At 34.6% G+C, this 7,735-nt stretch overlaps 1 pseudogene; it reads right to left on the bottom strand.

Moving 5' to 3' along the window:
- Nucleotides 1–3,759: 3,759 nt before the first annotated feature.
- On the bottom strand, nucleotides 3,760–4,241 carry LOC148571016 (casein kinase II subunit beta-2 pseudogene; annotated as a pseudogene).
- Between the last annotated feature and the right edge of the window lie 3,494 nt (nucleotides 4,242–7,735).

The following is a 7,735-nucleotide window of genomic DNA, read 5'->3' on the forward strand; positions in this document are numbered from 1 at the left end:
GTTTTATGGATTAATAAAAGTACTACTGTTCTATTTTCAATCTGTGTTCGATTCTATTCTAAGATGTATCTTCGTACTTCAACCTTATGAATGAGTTGAACTGGCACAAGGTTATCTCTATTCTACATGGGTTCAGCGAGCGTCTTTCATTGGATATCAATGAACCACTAGCTTGAGGATACGTCTCTTAGACGGCTAATCCACGACTTCGTTGGAGACTTCTCGAGACATCAATTCAGCCGAGGTACGGGGAGATTAGAGTCTTTGTGGTAAAGGCTAGAATCAAGGTGTAGCATTCTCTGATCCGGAAGATTCGACCTTGTCTGTGGCATTTTGAGTAGGATCACCAAGGGGATGAACTGCAGGAGCTTCACCCTCATTCAGACTGGATGCGCACTAAACCTAGTGTTCAGCCTAGGAGAAGATTGGCGGCCGCTCAAACCGGCGTTGATCACATACAGCCTGCTATAGAAGAAATCATTTGCAGTTGGAGTAGACAGTAAGAAAGGAATGATCCAGAAGAACAAAGCATCTCTGAAGTATTAACCATCTTCTTATTATTCGATTCACAACCATTGAGTAACGTTATCTTTATTTTATTTTTATGCGTTTACACAATTAAACAACTTTTCTATCCGCCTAATTAAGATTTACAAGATAACCGCTGTTTGATCTAAGCCGACAATCCTCGTGGGATCGACCCTGACTCACCTTAGGTATTACTTGGACGACCCAGTATTATAGCAATGCACCTAAATCATCTAAAAATTTAAAAATGAGATAAATAGTACATCGATACCCGAAAGATTCTAACACTAATAAAATAGTACTTGGCCTTTGTTATTGATAAAATAATCTTCAAAAAATTTTAAAATTTGATAATAATACTAATAAAATGTTATAACAATAATGCTAATAACATGTTATTTATTGCATATAAGAGAGATTTTGAGAAGAATTAAAGGAGAGAGATAATTTTATTGAAAAAATTTTTAAGAAGAAAAGATACAATTACTAATATTTTGTTGTCAATTACATTTCTATTAAAATTAGTAGTATCAAAAAATATTTCAAATTTAATATTATCAAGAAAAAACAAAAAAAAATTATATAAAGACTAATTTGATTAATTTTTAAAATTTTAGAGATGAAAATGACTTATGTCTGAACTTTCAAGGACTATTTTGATTATAAATAACTTTTTTACATGTCAAGTGACACGTGCCACGTGTCACTGATCTAACACGTGGCGTACCACGTGTCACTGATCTGACACGTCAACCAATCATATTGTGACATGTGGCATCAATCCACCACGTCATCATGTGCCACGTGACACTTAAAGTGACACATCATTATCCAACTCACGGAAGGACTAACGTGACCAAATTGTGTATCTTTTGGGGACAATTTCGATTAATTTTATCTTTCGAGAACCAAAACAGAAATCGGGATATCTTTCAAAGACGATTTTAGCTATTAACTCAAAATAGTATCATTAGTTTTATTCTCATTTAATTTTAAATAAAAAATAATAATAATTTATTCAATTTAATATTTATGACAATAAATAAAATCATTCTTATATAAATTATTTAATATAAAATAATTTAATTTTTTATTATAATTAATATATATATATATATATATATTATTCATAAATATATTAAAAAATTAATTTCCTAACATCAGCGGCTTGCCACCTACGAGAAGCTGCTCCATCTATTTCCGCTGTTCAACATGTATAACATCATTTTAATTTCCATTTTAAATTAATTTCTTAAAAGTGTTGTGCTTTTCTTTTTTTTTTTTTTTTTTTTTCTCTTTTTTCTTTTTTCTAACACTAAATCGGTAGCGGCAAGTTGTACTTGGTAAAAAGATTTATAAGAAAAATCATATGAACAACTTGTGTTTTATTTTTTTTAATTAATAAAGTGAGATTCGCAAGAGCCATTTGTGTATAGGATATATCTCCGTAAAACACCAAATCACACTATTTTTTAGTTAAATAACAAATTTTTTACCATATTTAAAATAAAAATAAATAGTCATTTCTAATCATACAAGATTCATACCTTAACAAAATTAATTATAAAAAATTAAAATTGAAATTATACGTATATAGGATAAATTTTGTTTGACAAAAATAATTAATCGTTAAATTTTGGGTTAAGTAATTTTTTCGTTCCTAAGGTCCGAGGCCAAAATCAAAACGTCTCCAACATTTTTTATTATTAAAATTATCCTCAACGTTACAAAACATTATAAAATCGTCTTTTTATCCATAATAATTTTTGAAATGACACAAATATCCTTTTCCTATTATTATTAATTACCCTAATCCCACCCACCCATTACCCCCACCCCTTCCTACTGCACCTAAAACAGACAAACTGAAACAAAAAAAAGGAACAAAAGAGGGAGAAAAAAGAAAAAGAAAGGAAGAAGAGAGAGGCGATGGCGGAACAGAGGGCGGCCTTCTACGGCGAGAAAGCCGAAACTCAGATCCAAACTTCCCCTTCAAACTCGGCCTCTGTCTCTGGTCGTTCCCTTCTCCTCAGTTCGACAACGACAATGATGGTCTTGCTCAACCTCTTCACCTTCTTCGATTCCTCTCTCTCTCTCTCTCTCCCTCTCTCTCTCTCTCTCTCTCTCTCCCCTTCTGTGTTTTGATTCTCTCTGTTCTACTTCTTTGAAGGCACATGCATTAGGCATCAGATCCGGTTGCTTCTAGGTGGTTTTCAGCAAGGGTAAAGTCATCTGCTTTAGAGCTCCATGTGTAAGGGAAAGTGGGTGTTGAGTATTCTGGGGTTTGTTTTGAGGGGAAGTGCTCCATCGGCTTCTAGTGGCTTTTGTTTTTTATTGTTATAGAGAAAAATATTGTATTTTATGTTTGTCTTGGTACAAAATATAGAATACAATCTTCAACTTTCTTCCCTTGCTCTCTTTCTCTGTTCTTCGTTCTTCTTTTTTATTCTTTTTTTAATTTTTGAAGAACATATACAAGAGTTCTTCCTTTTTAATTTTTTTAATTTATGTTGTTGCTAATTTGGTGATTGTTGCTATTGTTGGATTGTTGATTTATTTTGTGATTGTTACTGTTGTTGGATTGTTGATTTATTTTGTTGCTCTCTTTCTTTGTTCTTCGTTTTTCCTTTTTTTTTTCTTTTTTTTTCTTTTTGAAGAACATATACATGAGTTCTTCCTTTTTAATTTTTTTAATTTATGTTGTTGCTAATTTTGTGATTGTTGCTGTTGTTGGATTATTGATTTATTTTAATGTTGCTATTGCTGAATTGTTGATTTATTTTGTGGTTAGGGATTAAGGAAGATTAAGAGTCTGGGAGAAAGAGAGAGAGAGAGAGAGAGAGAGAGAGAGAGAGAGAGAGAGAGAGAGAGAGAGAGAGAGAGAGAGAGAGAGAGAGAGAGAGAGAGAGAAAGAGGCTGGTGATGATGAAGAAAGGGGGTTGGGGGTTAGTGGTGAGGGGAAGAGTTTTTTTACAGGCAAAATTGTCAAAAAAAAATATTATTTATGAACAAAATGATGATTTTATAACGTTTTGTAATTTTGAGGATGATTTTAATAACAAAAAAAGTTGGGGACGATTTTGATTTTGGCCTCAGACCTTAGGGACGAAAAACGTACTTAACCCTTAAATTTTTTTATAATTTCGTAAATACCCTTTTCCTTTCTTTTTTCTTCATTGTCTTCCTTCGATAACCACTACCACCACCACCTCCGTTGCAAAATCCAACATCCTACATGTCACCATGGGAGGATTCAACATCTTAAATCAAATCAAGAGCGTAATCATAATAAAGCACTTGATTGTTCAATCCACAAAGGTTGAAGTCATCCTGGATGTAATCATCATCCACCTCGCAAAAGAACTCGTTCCCTCTCAAATTACAGAACCACGAGATCCACGACGTGTCATCTCCATCATAACCACTAACATTAGACTCATCGCTGTCAGTCTCAGATTTCTCATCGGAAGCATTATAGTTCTTAGAGATAGTGGCGGAGGCGGTGGAGCGAGAGTCTCTAAGAGCTTGATCGAGTGGGGAAGAAGACTTGCCAGATAAGAGAAAGGAAGGTCTGGTCTCTACCGTTGATTGGCCTCGACCTCGATGTTGATGGTGACGACGCTCCAGTTGCTTGTCGACGATGTCGTTCACTTCCGATCAACCTCCGATTTAGTATTGATACCTCTTTGCTCTCGCTCCCTCTCTATGTACATCTCTCTCTCTCTCTCTCTCTCTCTCTCTCTCTCTCTCTCTCTCTCTCTCTCTCTCTCTCTCTCTCTCTCTCTCTCTGATTCGGTTTCTCTCTCACTAAATCATGCAAAAGAAGTTACTGGTTCTATTTTTCTTCCGAGCTAGTTAGGGTTTCAAAAATTGGAGGAAATACCATTAGATCCAACATGGTGGCAGTAGAGGATGAATCCGGCGGTGTCGTTGCTGAAAACAAGGAGCCTTCGCTCGCGGGCGTAGGTCTTAAGGGCGGTGTCAATAACTGCCGCAACACGCTCCTGCTCATTCACCACAAACCGAATCGGATTCGCGCTTCCAAACACGTTGATGCTTAGCAAAAGAAAAGAAACTAGTTAAGGAACCAAAGAATGTGGATTCTCATTCCAAAAGAAGGGGGAATTAGGATTTGTTAAATTGGCATGAGAAAATTTAGGGGTTGAGGCGGATGTGATAGAAGTGATGATAGTTGATAAACCACTACTTTATGGTTCATCTTGTGCTAAATTGAGTGGTTTTTATCAACTCTTTGCACACTTATTCATACAATTTGCATGGTTTTACAAATCCTTTCCAGTTTTGTTCTATGGTTGAAAACTTGCTTCCTAAGCCCTTAAATTGTATATCTTTAATTCCCTTTTATACCATTCGATGCCGTGATCCGTGCGTTAAGTGTTTTCAGGCTGTATAGGACAGGAATGGCTTAAAAGATGGAGAGGAAGCTTGCAAAAATGGAAGGAACACAAGAAACAAAGGAGATGACCAGCGAGCATCGACGCGCACGCATGGCTCACGTGTGCATGCAACTTGGAGCTTTTCACAGCGACGCGGATGCATACCTGACGCATATGCGTGACATGCGAAGAGGATCATCGACGCGTACGCGTGACTAACGCATACACGTGACGTGCGCCACGTGCAGAAATCGCAGAAGACGTTGGGGGCTATTTTGGGCTGAGTTTGGACCCAGTTTTTGGCTCAGAAACACAGACTAGAGCCAGGGGACAAGCAGAGACTCAATAGACATTCATTTTTACACAGTTTTTGTTTTTAGTTTTGAATCTTAGAGAGAGAAAACACTACTTCTTCTAGGGTTCTTCACATTCATAGTTTTCTAGTTTTTTGCTTTTAATTGGGATATTGAGAAGAGTTACTACCTCCGTTTGAAGTCTTTGCCATTACAGTGTACTTTCTTATTTCCTTGCTCTTTTACTTTTCATTCACTTTGTTCAGAGTTACATATGGATATCTTTGATTTTGGAAAGAATTAATGCAAAGAGTTATTTTTACCTTTAATTAATTTTCTGTTATTATTTTATTTGAATTTTCATGTCTTCTTTTCATCCCCTTTTATCATTTATGAAAATGGCATTCATGTCAATGGAGTAGACTCCCAACTTGACTTGGGAGTTGATTAATAGGAGACCCTTGAGTTAAAATACTCAAGTGTTAATTGGTAATTGGAAGTTGTTGGCTGACTCTCTAGTCACTAACGCTAATCCTTCCATAGGAGAGGATTAGGACTTGTGAATTGGAGCTGGTTCAGTTACTTGACTTTCCTTTATTCGGTAAGGGATAACTAAGTAGAAACAACAACCTCTTACCATTACACTTGGGAAAATTCAACAAGGATAGAACTTACAATCAATCTTCTCCCAGTCAAGGCTTTTTATTTCAAATATATAAAACCTCTTGTTAATTTTCATTGCTTTAATTAATAATTATTTTATTTTCCCGTTCTCCAACTCTAAAACTTCTCAGAAAATTCATGACCAATAAATAGCACTCTTTTGTCAACTCGTTGGGAGACGACCTGCGAATTCTACTCCCAGTATTTTATTCTTGAGTTGTGACAATTCTTTCTAAATTGATAAGCAGAATTTTCGTCGGTTAAGAACTGTACTCACAACGTTATTTCCATTATAAATTCTTAATCGGGAATTTTTCGCCCGTCAGTAGTTATGGAAGGAAGACGAAGAAAAAAGGGAAAAGGAGAAGGGTATTTATGGAATTATCAATTAAAATTTAACGATTAGTTATTCTTGTCGAACAAATCTTATATGTGTGTAACTTTAGTTTCAATTTTTTATGTTTAGTTTTATCAACGTCTGCATTATTCATGGTCAGAAATAGCTATTAACTCTTTAAAATAATTTAGAGTTAAACCCCAAAATGATCCCTGAGATTAGCGTCGTGCATTAAAATTGTCCTTGAGATTCCAATTGCACTAATTACGTCCCTGAGATTGACAAAATTGCACCACGTTAGTCCCTAACCCATTCTCCATTAACGATGTGATGACATGGCTTGATGATATGGGCTGTTAGTAACACATGTCACTCCATGGTTTGGCCACGTGTAATGTTATGATGATGTGGTGACCAGTGACATGTGGCATGCTGATGTGGATGGTTTTGCCATGTGTCATAATGCTATTTGGCCACGTTTCAGTTTGTGCCACGTGTCGCAACAATATTCGTCCACGTGTCGTCCATTATGTCATCATTGTAGATGCACTAAATTAGTCCCTCACTTTGCATTAAGTGACTCATTTTAGTCCCTGAAATTGAATGTCGTGCACCAAACTATTCCCTTCACCAATTTTTTTATTTTTTTTTAAAATTTAAAATTTTCAATATCTTGGATGCACAAATTTTAATTCTATTTTTTTATATATCGTTTAAATACAAGTGCTTTCATAAAAATTTTTAAAATTTTAGTTTTAATTATATAATTTTTTTCTATAATAATTTAATATTGGTAAATTTTGTAATATATAAGTATGTTATTATAAAAAAAAGAATTATATAATTGATTAGACACATTTTTCATAAAAAAACATGTGTTTTTAATAAGAAATTAATAATTAAAATAAATATTTTTTTGTTCTTATGAAATACACATTTCTGTTGTGTATAAATGGGCTAGACTGAAGGCACTTCAAGCACCCTCACTATCATGTCCGACCTCTCCAGTCTAGACGAAAGAGGTCGAAGATTGTGAGGGTGCTTGAAATGCCTTCACGTCAACTCTAAGATGGCGGTTAGGGGTATCCGCAAGAGAAAAAATATTTTATAAAAGCACTTATATTTGAATAACATGAAAAAAAATAGAATTAAAATTAATGCATTCAAAAATATTGAAAATTTTGAATTTATAGAGAAAAAATGAGAAAAAAACTTGTGACTGGACTAGTTTGATGCATGACATTTGTAACACTCTAACTTTTGACACATCATGACCAATGTCAATCGTTTTGGTGTTACTTGTTGTACGGACCTACTTGGCTCTAAACTCGAATTTCATAAGCAAATATTAATAAGAGCCTTGATCGGTTCAGCGTAATTAACTTATTTATCATAAAAAAATCATCTAGTTGCTCGCAAGGTTAATACTCAAAGCCATATCACAGATAAATACTTGGTAGCAGAAAATAACATATATACATATATATAAATATACACAGGAGTTAAGTTTAGAGATA

Source organism: Arachis ipaensis, chromosome B3 (assembly GCF_059453495.1).
Source record: "Arachis ipaensis isolate K30076 ecotype BB chromosome B3, ASM5945349v1, whole genome shotgun sequence".
NCBI classification, from domain to species: Eukaryota; Viridiplantae; Streptophyta; class Magnoliopsida; order Fabales; family Fabaceae; genus Arachis; species Arachis ipaensis.